The sequence below is a fragment of the Danio rerio genome, chromosome 4 (genome assembly GCF_052040795.2).
Source record: "Danio rerio strain M-AB ecotype USA chromosome 4, GRCz13ab, whole genome shotgun sequence".
In the NCBI taxonomy this organism is placed as follows: Eukaryota; Metazoa; Chordata; class Actinopteri; order Cypriniformes; family Danionidae; genus Danio; species Danio rerio.
This window is the reverse complement of record NC_141024.2, coordinates 48,796,639-48,813,292: the sequence shown is the minus strand read 5'-3', so window position 1 is coordinate 48,813,292 and position 16,654 is coordinate 48,796,639. Positions and strand designations below refer to the sequence as shown.

The following is a 16,654-nucleotide window of genomic DNA, read 5'->3' as shown; positions in this document are numbered from 1 at the left end:
ACAATACTGCCTACAACTATGTGGACATCTATTCATTGTACACATCGCTGTCAATTTCACATTGTCGTTGTATTTGCACTGTCTGTATTTTGCACTGTCATTTCATTTGCACTGTCTGTATTTTGTACTGTCGTTGTATTTGCACTGTATTACTCTGTATTTTGTGCTCTCTGGAGCCAGCACCTAAGCTTTTCACTCATCATAGCACACATGTTGCTGATGATGTGACAATAAAAGTTAGTTGATTTGAAAAAAGGAGCGGCAATGATTCAGTTGTAAGATTTGTTTATGGACCATTGTAATACGGATGACAACAAAGGAAGTTAATGACACGCAAACACATCTCTAGAAGGTTTTCACAGCTACTGTGTTTCATTCAACAAACATTGCTCCCAACTTGAAGTGAGACCTTTAAAGACAACCCAGATGAGACTTGAACCAACAACGCCCAACTCCAGAGGCTGATGCCCTATCCTTTAGGCCACTGGGCCATGTTCCCAAGTTTTTGTCATGGAGCTCTTGTATGCCCTCAACAAGATGCCAACGCATGGAAAACTGCACTTTGGGATCTCGATGCCAGTTTGCATTCCATCAAATAAGATGGTTTGCAACTAATGGACAAACATTTTCTTTGTGTAATCATCCACATTCGTGTCTCATTGGTCCTGGGGTATAGTGTGAGACTGGTCTTGAGTTTCAAATTCCAGACGAGGCCACTCTCATTAACATGAAATCACAACCTTTCTGCAGCTATTTTCTTGTTTGCATTTCATCATCATCCATCTAACATGAGACCATTATTTGAAAGCCACAGGGTACTTAAAGTCAAGATCTCCATTACCAGAGCGTAACGTGATTGGATAATTCAAGCAAGATTGGATGAATCTTAATTGAAGTGTGCAGCAAGTCTGAGAATTTGAAGCGAACTATTGACCTCAGATCATCACGCCTAAGCTTTGAGGAGACATGTCAGCATTTTTTCCATACAATTTATATGTAACCCAACAAACACAACCCAAATGGGACTTAAACCCACAATCCCCAGCTTTGAAGGCTGATTCCTTATCCATTAGGCCACTGGGCCAATACTAGCATTTGTCATATCTGTTGTATGGCTCAGGAAGTTCTTATAACTCAGAAAACAGCACTTTAGGATCCCTATACCATATTACATTCAGACGATCTGGTGTGTACACCTAATGACAAAGCAGATTCTCTAAAGAGTTTTCCATTGTCATGTCTTTTTGACCTAAGGGTATGAACCTAGCTTTTTGAAGGTCACACTGGATTGTGCTGCATAGCCAACTTAATAAGAACTGCATCAAAGACAACCCAGGTGGGACTTGAACCCACAATCCCCAGCTTCGAAGGCTGGTGCCTTATCCATTAGGCCACTGGGCCCTTTGTACTGCCTGTGAACTGTAATACGCATCCAGGGAGTTGCTGACGCACATAACAAAAAACAACATGAACAAAAAGTAGATTGGACCGGTTTCACTGAATTTTTTTGTGGCACTGCCAAACAGACAAAAAAGTAGCATCTTATAGGATTTCTTTGAAGGAATTCAATTAGAATTTTGATCATATTTTGGAACCATTCCTATAGGATTGTTTTATAGTACAATACATAAAAATCCTTTTGGATAATTTCTATTGTATTTCAATGAGATCCAATTTATATCTTAATTAAGATATGCTTTTTTTTTTATAAGATATGCTATTTTTATACAATAGTTTTGAATGTATTATGCTGTTTGCTAAAGCTCACCTTCATGTACTTGAGTGTACAGTATTAGTGCACAAATTTCCAAAGAAACATGTCTATACCAAAAACATATACAATGTCGCTAGACCAAACTGTGGGCTGGCCCACTCGAAACAGAAGTTCACTTTGGGCCCATAGCAAGTCCACACAAAGTGGAGTGTATATAGCCACAATGGGCGAAGTATAGGTATACTATCTGAGTCAGAAGTATGTCCTGTGAGCATGCTCTGTGGGCATTTAGTAATTAACAAAATAGTAAGGTCCCACTAATACTAAGTTGAGTCCAGGCACAAAATGTGCCTATAAGGTCCCAGTAAAGCACTTTTATACAGGGCCATTGTGGCTTTAACACAAAACAAAACTAGTTCACTTCTACTATGTAGCAAAATAGCACAATATCACTTCAACTGCATAATTACATATTTTGAAAGAATAAACTAAAATCAGTAATAAATGAAACATCTAAAAATATAAAGACAACATGGACTATTTTCCAAAGGTTTGGGACAAAACTGCTTTAGTTTATAAAAATGCAGATATAAAAGTAACCTTGTAAATAATTATTCCTTTTTAATATGTTAACCTTTCAATTTGAATATGTTAAAATATAATTTATTCCAATGATGTTAAAGCTGCATTTGAGGCATTTGTGTCCTACATAAAATAATTTGAGACAAAACAACAAAACATATAAAAATATACTTAGTTAAAAGAAAAACAAAGTAAGATTTTCATGTGTGTATTTTCTCTACCATTTGTACCTTAAAGGGTCACGAAACACCAAAACACATTTTTGAGCTGTTGACAGTCATATATGTGTCCCACACTGCTAAAAACACTATTAGGACACAAATATTGCACTAAAAAGTGTAAATTGGTTGTTTTTGCGTTATTTCAAGCAAATTTGTACTTCCGGTTTGAAACTAATTTTTGAAGCTGCGTCTTAACCATGAGATAATAGTGTGTATTCCAGCGTGCAGACTGGACGTCTGTGCCAGAGTGTGTCTTATTACGTCTTACAGTAGTAATGGTGAAATGAAGCTTTCTGAACCAGTGAAGCGCTCGACTCAATTGTATCGGAAAAAGGTTCGTTACTCGAAGCTTTCTAAATCAGAGCTCGATGAGGACCTCTTCTGGTGAAAGTGTGGGAAAGCACTGTGTTGCCATAATGTCAAATGTTCACAACTGAACAACTCATTCATGTAGTAATACAACAGCAATATAAACAAATTACTCAATTACTGTAGTTTTTACACAAGATATATTACATTACACAACTAATGATTGTAGTAAAATCCAAGATATTCACAAAGTTTATCATAACACAATTAATCCCACTCCAAGCGGGGATCGAACCAGCGAATCCTGGTTGAAAGGCGAGTGATCCAGGAGGACGCTATGTGAACGATGCTTTAGGGTTGCTTTCACCAGATTGTCTCTGTTAAACACAATACTATGATATGCGGTGGTTTTCTTTAAAGATAGTCATAAAAAAAATACGCTAATACACTTTAGTATTGTTTAAAACCTTTTTACTAAAAAATACTATTGTAGTTTAGTTTAATTACTGGTGTGTGGGACTGGTGCAGTGCTTTGAAACAAATGCATGTAATAGACGCCAATTCTCTCGCTATACACTTTACTATGAGGGTGTTTAAACCTTTGAATCAAAATTTGAAGCAGTCACGTGGGTAAAGGCGAAAATGAAGCTTCGGACGTCACTGATCACGTGATGATGGCAAAACGAATCAAGCTCCGGTACACTGCTTCACTGCGAGATGTATTGTTTTTTTGATACATGCTCCGAAGCCTCGGCGCACAACGTCACATCACTATCTTATAGTGCGGCTCGAAGGACATCTTTTGCATTCAGAGCTGCTTTCGTGAAGAGATCATCGGCAACACTGCTCAAAGTTTACCATAGAGGTGAAAAGGAAGCTCCCTGACCAGGAATTGAACCCGGGACACAGCGATAAGAGCACTAAGTCCTAACCACAAGACCACCAGGGAAGGCCTGGCTAAAGGTTGCCTAGCTGTGGGCCTCCACCCAGGTGTGCTGCAGCTGCTCTGACAAAAATAACTCTAACGTTTGCAACCTCCTCCTGGGGAAGAGAAAGTCTCAGAGCCTGGATCACAGTTCTTCTTGGGAGGGACTGTCACATGCTCGGTGTAAGAGCATCCTATCGACACCACAACTTGCCATGACAACAAAGCACAGCATGCGTTGAAGGAACTCTATGTTCACCGAGCCGTGTCCTCTTTCCAATCAGCATGCTACTGAGCACTGCTGACGCCGACTGGGCCAGTGGCGCAATGGATAACGCGTCTGACTACGGATCAGAAGATTCTAGGTTCGACTCCTGGCTGGCTCGTTCAAGATTTTTTTGCGTTGCTCTCAGTGCAGTGCGGTCGCGGTTTGCCCCTGCCGGAGTTGTTCGGTTCTACTCTGGAGTGAATCGAGTTTCTGGGGCCGCCAGCACAGAGCCTGTGGGGTGCTCTCCTGGGTTCAAAGGATGCCCCAACTGCTCTCATGTCTTGGTCCCGTACATCTCTCAGGACTTCCAGAAGAAACCAGTACAGCCACTCTCCTGGGAAGACGGCAGTGACAGCTTGTAGACCAAAATGTTTGCTGTGAGGCTAAGGCGTTCTACTGCAGCACTGATACGCATTCGAAAAGCAGACAATATTCAAAAACAAAGTGCCAGCCTAAAACAAGATTGCAGTCAAAATGACCACCTCAGACAAGTGTGAGCAATGTTTCAGTCTCTGTTATATGTCGGCAAATATGCCACACAGTGCAGACGCTCATACTACTGAAAAGGAAGTTACCTGACTGAGAAAGGTATAAATAGAAATCGGAGCCTGCTCCAAATGGCCTGGTCAGCTCCAAGCGGGTGAGACTTGAGCTCGTACATGGCACAGAATACAACCTATCGCAGTTTATTAAAATCACACCTACCCCAGCCCTAGGCCCAACCTCACGGTAACCTGCTGTGTTTTATTCAATTTTACTCCTACCCCAACCCTAAACACAACCTCAGAGTAAGCAGTTAATATATATATTTTTTTTTTATGAATGTCTACTACAACTACATCAATCGCAAACCCAGCCTACGTGCGGCATAAGTGCCTACCACTTAGAGGTCATCCAGGCAACTTGCAGTGTAATCTCCTCCACTTGTAGGTCTCTGAGCTGCAGCAACACATACGCACTCTGACACACAGACACAAAAGAAACCATTGCTTTTAACCTCCTCTTGGAGAGGAGTGAGTCTCCGACCCTGGATCTCAGGTCTTCTATGGAGGGACTGTCAGGAATCCTGTAAGAGCATCCCATCCACACAACCTCTTGCCATAAAAACAAAGCAGAATGTGTGGTGAAGGAACTCCGGGTTGACAGAGCCTTGTCCTTGCTCCAAGCAATGTGCTAACAAGGTGCTGAACAGAGTGACGGTGGCACAAAGGTTAGCGCTTATGACTACGGATCAGAAGGTTCTCGGTTACGGAAACCAAGAAACTGTGTATGAGAGAGTGCGTAAGTGTATGAGTGGCACTTGTGCAAGCGGAGCAGGGACGTGCCAGCGATCAGAATGAACTGGAGTTTGTGCCAAGACTGGCTTTCCAAAGTGGCAGTTCCCATATGGTCTAGCGGTTAGGATTCCTGTTTTCATCCAGGCGGCCCGGGTTCGACTCCCAGTATGGGAAGGCTTGAGTGCTTTTGCTTCTGTTCTTTTTGGCCAGCGGTCGGACTGCAGCTACCTTATAGGATGTGGTTGTGGAACTGCGCCGTAAGCCTTCGATAGCTCAGTTGGTAGAGCGGAGGACTGTAGGTAGGATGATGACAATCCTTAGGTCGCTGGTTCGACTCCGGCTCGAAGGACATCTTTTGCGCTCAGAGCCGCTTTCTTGCCTTCGCCAAGTGAGTTCACCACTGCTCAAAGTTCAGCATGGAGGTGAAAAGGAAGTTCCCTGACCAGGAATCGAACCCGGGCCGCGGCGGTGAGAGCGCCGAATCCTAACCACTAGACCACCAGGGAAGGTCTGGCTGAATGTTGCCGTCAAGTCTAGCTGTGGGCCTCCACCCAGGTGTGCTGCAGCTGCTCTGACAAAAATAACTCTAACGTGGTTCCGGTTATGGCGCCTGAGGAGTAGACGTGCGCGTGGTCAGCTCCCAAAAAACTTTTCAGTTTTGTCTATTAACATCAGTGATTTTGTTCGTTTCTGGCAGTATTCGTTTATTTACTGTTCTGCGACATATTGTATCTTTAAAATGTCAAAAGGAAGGGGCAGACAGGTCGATAAAGAAGGCTCTCCTTCGCCGAATGCTAACGTCACGTTGGTTGAGATTCGCGCGCTACATGATGACCTTAGAGCCTCGATCGCAGAGGATTTTAAAACATCTTTTGAAAGTTTGGCAACCAAGCTTGACAATATTCAATCCACGGTGGCTGATCATGACCTTCGCATCGGAAACCTCGAGTCCGGTGCTACAGAGTTTAGTCAGCAACTCGATCAACTCAATGCTACGTGTTTGCGGCTCCAGAAGGACAACGAGTGGCTAAAAGCTAAAGTTTCCGATCTCGAAAGTCGCAGCCGGCGCCAAAACATTCGAATAGTCGGCTTACCCGAATCAGTCGAGGGGCCGCGACCGACGGCTTTTTTCTCTCAGCTTCTGGTCGATGTCCTTGGCTCCCAGGTGTTAACCTCGCCGCCCGAGCTGGACAGAGCTCACCGCAGCCTCGCGCCTAAACCTGCACCAGGCCAGAGACCGCGACCTGTCATCCTGCGATTTCATCGCTTTCAAACGAAGGATTTGGTCGTCCGCGAATCTCGCAAAAAGGGTGAGCTGCTGTATGATGGCCACAAGATTCGTATCTTTGAGGATTATTGCCCTGATGTTGTGAAACTTCGCGCCGAGTATAAAGACGTGATGTCATCACTCTACAAACGAGGACTCAAGCCTGCGCTTCTCTACCCTGCTAGACTTCGAATAACACTTCCAAACGGTGAGAAGAAATGGCTTGCTTCGGTTTCGGAAGCCAACAGTTTCATCCAGAGTTCGAGCTAGTAGCAAACGAGTTGAATTAGACTCTACTATGTACAGTCATTAATGTCTTTCTGGCCACCTCCCTCTCCAAGGATGCTATAGGATGTACCTGTGGATTTGAGATATAAACCTGCTCAGTATAAAGACTTTTCCGTGCTTGAACTTAAAAGCTCATTTTATTTATAGTAGGCTGAATTGTAGGCTTGCAGTTTATTTTCCCCTTTTTTTACATTGCATATTATGCTGCTTTGTTTTTTTATATCGATCTAAATAAGGGATGACTAGTACTTGGATTTTGGTTCAGATTCACAATAAGCTCAGTCAGGCTTTTTTATACTGCAAGCAGAATTTACTTTTTGACATTTTTTTTATTACTTAAAGAACAGCCTGGGAGGTTGGCCCAGCGGTTTTTATATTGGACATTGTTAAATTTGATAAAGCTATGTTGATGTTGCTTAGGTAAAAACTTACTGCAGACTATTTTATGTTATGTTAAAATCCAATCTACTTAGATTTGTGCTTATTTTGTGAGGCATAGTGTTACTGCCCTTTTGTATTTTGTGTGCAATTGCTTCGCCTTTCTTTTTTCTCTTCCACCAATTTGTTTTGCAGTCTAAGTTTGTCAGTAAGCATTGAATGAAAATCGAAATTTAATATTACTGATGTAATTATTATGTTTGGGAGGACTAGGAGTTAGGAAACTTGCCTGTTATGGTAAAGTGGGTTCAGCTGCAGTTCTTGTTGTCAGCTGGGGAAAGGGTGGGTTTAAAAGTGGGTTTATCTTTTTTTCCCTTTCTTTCTTTTTTTCCCTTTGTTACTGTTGTTTTGTTTTTGTTGTGCTTTTTTTTTCTTTTTGCATTTTTGTGTGCAATCACTTTTACTGCATTTTGTATCCTCATAATGCTTCTAGCCACCTGCTATGTTGGCTGTGCATACTTGGGGGTGGGTTCTCATAGACTCGATCACGCTTATAGTATTTGTTATTAATGTCTCTCATGAGTAACAAGGTAGCAACGCGTGGTGTACTAAAATTCACTAGTTGGAATGTTAAGGGGCTTAACTCCCCGGTGAAGCGAAATAAAGTTCTTAACTACTTAAAACATTTAAATACTAGCATTGCCTTTATCCAAGAAACACACCTTATGCCTGCCGATCATCTAAAGATAAGAAAGGGATGGGTAGGTCAGCTTTACCATTCTAGTTTTCAGAGTAAGTCCCGAGGTGTAGCTATTCTCATCCACAAATCGATTCCCTTTTCAGTCTCTGAGGTTATTTCGGATCCTAATGGGCGTTTTGTTATTCTCAGAGGACAAATAAACGGAGCTCGCTTGGTTTTGGCTAACGTATATGGACCTAATTGAGACGATGAGGCATTTTTCAAAAAAATTTTGTTTTCCCTCCCTGATTTACACTCAAACCAACTAATTCTAGGTGGGGATTTTAACTGTTGTTTAGACCCTCTTCTAGACCGCTCATCTTCCAGACTCTGTGCACAGTCTAAATCTAGTAGGATCATTCAGCTTTTTATGGAGCAATATGCTGTTTCTGATGTTTGGCGCTTTTTAAATCCGAATACAAAAAAATTCTCATTTTTTTCTCCTGTCCATCACTCTTTTTCCCGTATAGATTACTTTTTGGTTGATAATAATTTGCTTCCATTGATTAGTTCATGTGTTTATAATGCTATAGTAATTTCAGATCATGCCGCTGTTACATTTGATCTGGCTCTTCCTGGCTTTTCAATGTCTAGGCCACCCTGGCGTTTTAACTCCTTACTACTTAAAGATCCTGAGTTTATAGCAGTTATTAATGATCGTATTGATCTATTTATCTCTACAAATCTCTCTCCAGAAGTTTCACCTAAGACTATTTGGGAGGCATGCAAGGCTTACTTAGGGGGAGAAATTATCTTATATGCAGCATACAAGAAAAAAATAATGAACGAAAGTAGGGTCAAGCTTCTTAATTTGTTGTCAGACCTCCAGGCTAAATGTGCTAACTCAACAGACCCTGACCTTTTCGCTCGGTTTCTCACAACAAAGACAGAATTTGATTTGCTTACCACAGATGAGGCAATTGATGCTTTACATAAAACTCATTCCAATTATTATGAATTCGGTGATAAATCAAGTAAATTGCTTGCTCATCAGTTACGTCAGTCTGCAGCTTCACATCATATTACTCAAATCTCCACCCCCACTGGTTTTTCAGCCAACCCACTAACTATTAATGACATGTTTAAAGATTTTTATGCCTCTTTATATACTTCGGAAAATATAGTCGAAGAGGCTCAATTTGGCACTTTTTTCAAATTTCTAAATTTACCCTGTATTGATTCTAATATCTCCTCTAATTTGGCAGCTCCACTTGCATTGGAAGAAATTAAGACTGCTCTAAATCTCATGCAGAGTGGCAAGTGCCCAGGGCCTGATGGCTTTCCTGCAGAATTCTTTAGGACGTTTTCTGACAAATTGTCTCCTCTTTTACTTAACATGTTTAATGAGTCTTACAGTTCAGGTATCCTTCCTCCTTCTCTCCGACAGGCTATTATTTCCCTTATTCTTAAAAAAGATAAAGATCCCTCCCAGTGCAGTAGCTATCGTCCCATCTCTTTACTTTGTTCTGATGTCAAATTATTAGCTAAAGTTTTAGCAAGACGTTTAGAGACTGTTCTCCCAGCTATAATCTCACCAGACCAAACAGGTTTTATTAAAAATAGACACTCTTTTCACAATATTAGACGCCTTTTAAATATTCTCTACTCTTCTTCTTCAAATGCATCTCCAGAATTAGTTATTTCTATGGATGCTGAAAAGGCATTTGATAGAGTCGAGTGGAGGTATCTGCTTTACACACTGAAGAAATTTGGGTTTCCTGATCAAATTATAACTTGGATTAGACTTTTATACACATCTCCAATGGCCTGTGTACGAACAAATAACAATTATTCTAAATATTTCTCACTTGGTCGCGGTACTAGACAAGGCTGCCCACTCTCCCCTTTACTATTTGCAATAGCCATTGAGCCGTTGGCAATTGCTCTAAGAGCCAGTGCAATGGCTGGCATAAAAAGGGGGGAGTTGGAGCACAAACTGTCTTTATACGCCGATGATCTCTTGTTATACGTGTCTGACCCTTGTACCTCTATTCCTTTGGTGTTGAAATTGCTAGCAGACTTCGGCCTGATCTCAGGATATAAATTAAATTTGAGTAAAAGTGAATTGATGCCTATTAATACAGCAGCCTTGGATTACCCATTAGGTTCTCTACCTTTCAAATCCTCCTTACAAAGTTTCAAATATTTGGGCATAAATGTCACAAAAAGCTTTTCGGACTTATTTGACCTCAACTTTGTCCCATTAGTGAATAATCTTAGACAGGATTTTAATCGATGGTCTCTCCTCCCCTTATCTTTGATCGGTAGGGTTAACTGTATTAAGATGAATGTACTTCCTAGATTTCTTTACTTATTTCAATGTATTCCCATTTTTATTCCAAAATCTTTTTTTGTTTTACTTGATTGCTCTATTTCTAGTTTTCTCTGGAACAGAAAAACCCCAAAGATTCGTAAAAGTATACTTCAAAGAACAAAACAATTGGGTGGTCTAGCTCTTCCAAATTTCCAAATATATTACTGGGCAGCAAATATACGCTCTACTCTATATTGGCTAAATTCATGCAAATTAGCGAATCCCCCCTCTTGGCTGCACATTGAGTCTGTCTCGTGCAATAAGTCGTCCTCTTTGGCTGCTCTTTTATGCCTCCCATATACAATGACCCCAATTAAATATTTAAATAATATAATTGTAAAAAACAGTCTCAAAATTTGGACCCAATTTTTGCGCCATTTTGGTTTTCATAATATCTCTTTATTATCCCCAATACACTACAATCCTCTGTTTTACCCTTCTATCTTGGACAGTGCTTATGCCTCATGGAGAGATCTTGGATTGGCTTCTTTTGGTGATCTTTACATTGACGGTGTTTTTGCCTCTTTTGGTCAGTTGGCCTCTCAATTTAATGTCCCTAAATCCAATTTTTTCAGATACTTACAAACTCGAGATTTTGTGCGCAAAAAATTTGTTAACTTTCCAAATGCACCGCCAACTTCAGATCTAGACACAATACTGGGCATAGATCCCTGTGCTAAAGGTTCAATTTCTAAATTATTTAATATAATTGTTAATCTTCAATTTTCTTCTGATAACTTACGGACCACCTGGTCTCAAGACATGGGAATTGAGATTACAGAGGAGACATGGAAAGCGGTCTTGAACAGGGTTAACTCCTCCTCAATCTGTGCACGTCACAGGCTTATACAATGCAAGGTAGTGCATAGAGCTCATTGGTCCAAAAGCAGGCTAGCTCGCATCAATCCATCTGTAGACCCTGAGTGCGACAGGTGTCATTCTGGTACAGCTACTTTATTTCATATGTTTTGGTCCTGTCCTTCCCTGCTTTCCTTTTGGAGACAAATATTTCTCTCACTATCAGCTATTACCACTGTTGATATCCCACCATGTCCAATTATTGGTTTCTTTGGGGTTCTTCCGCACGACCACACTTTACCCTCTCATTTTGTAGACTTTGTAGCTTTCTTAACTCTTCTGGCTAGGCGATTAATTCTTCTGAACTGGAAGAGCCCACACCCTCCTTCTCACTCTTGTTGGATAAGAAATGTTCTTTATTTTATGAAATTAGAAAAAATTAGGTACTCTCTTCACCGAACTAGCACTATTTTTATTAATTTATGGGAACCCCTTCGCAAGTATGTCCAAACTCTTCAGCTTGACCCTGCTCCTTCTGATTGAGTCCCCACCCCCTAATGCCCAGCTTTTATGAGAAACTACTTCTGGTCAACACATTGTAGACTTGTTTCTTATGTATATATGATTGCACTAGTGTTGTTGTTTTTTATTTTATTTATCTATTTATTTTTATTATCTTATTTTTATTTATTATTGTTTATTTATATTATTATTACTATTTGCTCAAAATACTCTTCAGTGTATTTGCTTATTGTTACATGTTTATGTCTTTGTAAATTTTTGTAATGTTTCACAATGTATAAATAAAACATTAAAAAAAATAAAGACAACTTGACTGGTGAGCTGCAGAAAACGCAACATCTTCAGTTATTGTTATTGCTGAAAATGCACTGTGTACCCTCTTTCCTCTATAAGAACTAGCACTTTAATATAGAACAACAAATGACCATGTGACAATCTTGGCAACATTTAAAAAGACAAAAAACATTGTTAATTGCCTTTCCTTTTTCCCCATCCAGATGAAGCTCCAAACATAATTATAACAGATGGATTAATGGTTACAAATATTCAACTTTTCTATGCCACAAGATTTTTTTTTTTTTTTACAAAACTATAAATGTTCCTTTTAAAATTATGACATTGAACAACACTTTTTCAATTACAACTATATTGTAACACTTTTTTACTGCACTTCAAATGTTGTTTACACACCGAGAGACACAATGCATCTTTTCTATTCTTACAGACTTGCATGTACCACTAAAACAATAAAAATTAAAATGATCATGCAATTTTTTACTAAATGCAAAAATTACAAAAAACAACGGTTCCCCTTCGGGGGGAACTTCAGCACTATAAGTGGATTTGATTTGTAAAATCCACGCATTGGGAGGTTCGGTTCAGAAGCTACTCGTCTGAAAGAGTATTGAACGGGCCAATTAAGAATGAATTGGCAGCGCAAGCCTGCGCAGGTGAGCGGCATAAGCAATCAACTGAGTATATAAGCTCACCTGGCGCCAGCAGACGCTATCCTTTTCGCTTCAGAGACTTTCTGATCGAGTCGATGAGGGTTCCTCCTGCTGTGACCAGCGATTCTGAGCGAACGAGAGCATTCTCCCGGTCCAGAGTGTGTACACGCAGTGGCAGACGGTCGAGCTGGGTTTCTCCCTTGCCTGGCGTTCTTTGGGTCCGGTCCTCCAGAGCGGTGCGTATAAAGTTGCAAACTTCACAGAAAGAGCAACACAGTCGTGCAGCACGTCCTTATCAGGACGGCGCTCCGACTGTGCGTTTCTGGATGCGGTGGTTTCCTGTCCTCGGATGATGGGCGCGGGCACTGCGTTACATGTCTGGGGGTCCAGCATGTTAATGCGCTGCTCGCGGGCAGTTCATGTCGTCATTGCGATGCCATGACTGTTGCGCAAGATCGCGGTTAGCCTTTGCAAAAGGGTGAACCACCCCAGTTGTCCCCTGCTCTGCAGCGGGCACTCGGGCAGATCTGAGGGTTTCAGCGAGAGATAATCCGTCGCCCACGGGCCCGCGGACCTCCCGCTCCTCTAAGCGCTCCATCCAAGCTTCGGGCGGGGGAAGCGATCCGTCTAACAGATGGTAGCCCTTACGCCCGATGACACCGGAGACCAGATGTCCACCGCGGCATCGGAGGGTGGGCTTTCATTGTCCGATGATGATCCAGACCCGCTCGCCCCCTTCGGGCTGGTGAGCGCTGTCACTACGGATCCTGAAACGGACATGTTAGCCGTGCTTTCCCGGGCTGCTTCGGCCGTGGGTTGGAGATGGTTTATCCCCCAGCTCCGCGGCCGGACCGACTAGAGGGGCGTTCCCTTCTTCCCGGAGGTGCACAGTAGGCTCACGCGGTCTTGTAAAGCACTTTTTTCTGCTCGTGCTGCGTGTTCCTCCACCCTAACCACTCTTGACGGTGAAACAGCCAGGGGGTATGTGGCGATTCCTCAGGTTGAGTGCGCGATGGCGGTAAATCCGCGCGGCGCCTCTTCTTGGCGGGATCCGCCTCGTCTCCCATCCAAAGCCTGTAAGTTATCTACCTCCCTCGGAGCTAGAGCTTACATAGCTGCGGGCCAGGCTGCTTCCGCCTTGCATGCGATAGCCACCTACTAGCGCTACCAAGCGCAGGCGCTGGCCGAGCTGCACGAGGGTGGGTCCAACCCAGGCTTACGAGCTTCGCACCGCCGCCGACTTAGCTCTTCGGACTACTGAGTCCGCTGCGTGTGCGTTGGGGAGGACGATGTCCACATTAGTGGTCCAGGAGCGCCACCCCTGGCTGATATGCGCAAAGTCGACAAAGTCCGCTTTCTTGACTTCCCCATATCCCCAGCCAGGTTCGGCGACACTGTCTGTGAATTCACCCAGGAATTCAAGGCGGTGAGAGAGCAGTTGGTGGGTGATGTCTTATCGGCGGTCCGTAGCCCGCTCCGCCCGCCGTGCCATTCATACCTGCTCCTCGCCGAAGGCGCCCGCCTACGAGAGCTGCTCCGCCCCCGCACACGCCTCAGGCGAAGCGAGCGCGTCGGGCACCTCGGAAGCAGGCAGCCCCCCTGCCCAGAACGCCGCTAAGTCCGGCAACGGACCGCGAAGCGTCCCTGGGACAGGCCATCTGGAGAAGAGGGAACTTGCTCTTTCCCCGCTGGAGGGCGGGGCCCCATTTCCAACGGCACTTTTTACTGCCATGAAAACATTATGAAAGGGCACTTTTCACTTCCCCAGATGTGACAGCCCGAAATCTGCCAGTCTGGGACGCTATGCTTTCTAGCTTGCAGATTCGGTGCGTTTCGCCAGTGGCTCACGAGCGCTGGGAGGACGGTCTCCTTTCTCCCACCCCTCGAGCCTCCCCTCCGGAGCTCGGGTTTGGAGTGAGAGCAAATATCTCACCTCCAGCTTTTCCGTGGGACCCGCGAGCTTCCTGGATCAGCACACCCACTCCGCGCTGCCCCACTGCTGGTACGTCAGCGATTGTAGCGATGAGTCCATTAGCGAGAGCTCTGCCTGCCTGGTTAGCGCGGGCCAGCTCTTCGCGGTGGCTCATACGCACAATCAGACTCGGCTATGCGATTCAGTTCGCGAAACGGCCCCCCAAGTCACGGGTGTGTATTCACCAGGGTCAGCCCCCTGTCCGCCCCTGTCTTGCGAGAGGAGATTGCTGTCCTCCTGGCGAAGGATGCAATCGAGCCGCTCCCTCCAGCCGAGATGGAGAGTGGGTTTTACAGCCCACGCTTCATCGTGCCCAAAAGAGCGGTGGGTCACGGCCAATCCTAGATCTGCGCGTTTTGAACCGCTGCCTGCACAAGCTGCCGTTCAGAATGCTCACGCAGAAGCGCATCCTCCGGTGCGTTCGTCCTCTGGGTTGGTCTGCAGCATTAGACCTGATGGACGCGTATTTCCATGTCTCCACTCTTCCTCGCCACCGACAGTTTCTGCGGTTTGCGTTTGAAGGTCGAGCTTGGCAATACAAAGCCCTCCCCTTCGGGCTCTCTCTGTCTCCGCGGGTCCTCACCAAGCCCGCGGAGGGTGCCTCAGCGCCCCTTCGGCTCGCGGGCATCTGCATACTCAATTTCTTTACGACTGGCTGATTTTTGCCCTCTCTCAGAGCAGTTGATTATGCACAGAGACAAAGTGCTCTGGCACTTCCACCTGTGGGGGTTTCAGGTCAACCGAGAAAAGAGCAAACTCGCCCCCGTGCAGAGGATCTCTTCTCTCGGGCTGGAGCTGGACTCGGTCACCATGGCAGCGCGCCTCTCCGGAGAGCGCGCTCAGCTGATGCTGTACTGTCTGAGAGAGCTCGACAGTAAAATAGTGGTCCCACTGAAACTATTTCAGAGGCTCCTGGGGCATATGGCATCCGCAGCCGCTTCATGCCGCTCGGATTATTCTATATGAGACCACTTCAGCACTGGCTTCACGATCGAGTCCCCAGACGCGCATGGCACGCGCGCGCACACCGAGTCTCTGTTACTGCGCTGTGTCGCCGCGCCCTCAGCCCTTGGAGCGACCCCTCGTTCCTACAGACCTGGGTGTCTCTAGAACAGGCGTCCAGTCTTGTTGTCGTTTCAGCAGACACTTCCAACACGGGCTGGGGGGCTGTGCGTTGCGGGCATGCGGCTGCGGACCTGTGGAAAGGTACCCAGTTGCATTGGCATATCGCCTGGAGCTGTTGGCAGTGTTCCTCGCTCTCCACCGTTTTTTTCCGGTGCTGGAGCGGCAACACGTGCTGGTCAGGACGGACAGTACGGCGGCGGTGGCGTATATCAGCCGTATAGGGGGTATGCGCTCTCGCCGCATGTCTCAGCTCGCCCGCCGTCTGCTCCTCTGGAGTCATCCGCGGCTGAAATCGCTGCACACCATTCATATTAAGGCAAGCTCAACCGTGCAGCCGATGCGCTCTCACGGCAGCCTTGCGTCCTGGAGAATGGAGACTCCACCCTGAGTCTGTTCAGCTGATATGGGCGCGATTCGGGGAAGCCCAGATCGATCTGTTGCTTCCCCCGAGATCGCTCATTGCTAGTTGTTCTTTCCCTGACCGAGTGCTCTCGGCACGGATGCACTGGCTTACAGCTGGCCTCGGTGCACGCGCAAATACGCGTTTCCCCCAGTGAGCCTGCTCGCGCAGTTACTGTGCAAGGTCAGGAAGAGGACGAGGAACAGGTTGCTGGTTGCGCCCCTCTGGCTCAACCGGACCTGGATGTCAGAGCTCTCCCTCGCGATAGCCCTCCCCTGGCAGTCCCTTCGAGAGAGCACCTACTCTCTCAGGGACAGGGCACCACCTGGCACCCTCGCCGATCTTTGAAGAGATTTTAGACGCGAGGAAGACTTAGGTAACCTCCGATTGCGGTGGCTAATACCGTCACTCGGGCTAGAGCCCCCTCCCCGAGCGCGCCTATGCCCTGACGTGGAGTCTATTCACTGAATGGTGTGTCTCTCGCTGAGAAGACCCCCGTAATTTGCCAGATCAGCGTTGTGCTTTCTTTACGCCGAGAGAAGCTGGAGAGCAGGCTGTCGCCCTCCACACTCAAGGTTACGTGGCTGCCATCTCCGCTCTCATAACGC

The 16,654-nt window shown here is 45.0% G+C and overlaps 4 non-coding genes across 4 annotated transcripts; 2 read left to right on the top strand and 2 right to left on the bottom strand.

Moving 5' to 3' along the window:
- Window positions 1–1,328: 1,328 nt before the first annotated feature.
- trnar-ucg (transfer RNA arginine (anticodon UCG)) lies at window positions 1,329–1,401 on the bottom strand. Its single transcript has one exon. It is a non-coding gene; the product is annotated as a tRNA-Arg (tRNA).
- A 2,663-nt stretch (window positions 1,402–4,064) lies between these two features.
- On the top strand, window positions 4,065–4,137 carry trnar-acg (transfer RNA arginine (anticodon ACG)). The gene has a single exon. It is a non-coding gene; the product is annotated as a tRNA-Arg (tRNA).
- A 1,421-nt stretch (window positions 4,138–5,558) lies between these two features.
- On the top strand, window positions 5,559–5,645 carry trnay-gua (transfer RNA tyrosine (anticodon GUA)). Its single transcript is given in 2 exon segments — window positions 5,559–5,595; window positions 5,610–5,645. It is a non-coding gene; the product is annotated as a tRNA-Tyr (tRNA).
- Window positions 5,646–5,730: 85 nt separating this feature from the next.
- Window positions 5,731–5,802, bottom strand: trnae-cuc (transfer RNA glutamic acid (anticodon CUC)). Its single transcript has one exon. It is a non-coding gene; the product is annotated as a tRNA-Glu (tRNA).
- Between the last annotated feature and the right edge of the window lie 10,852 nt (window positions 5,803–16,654).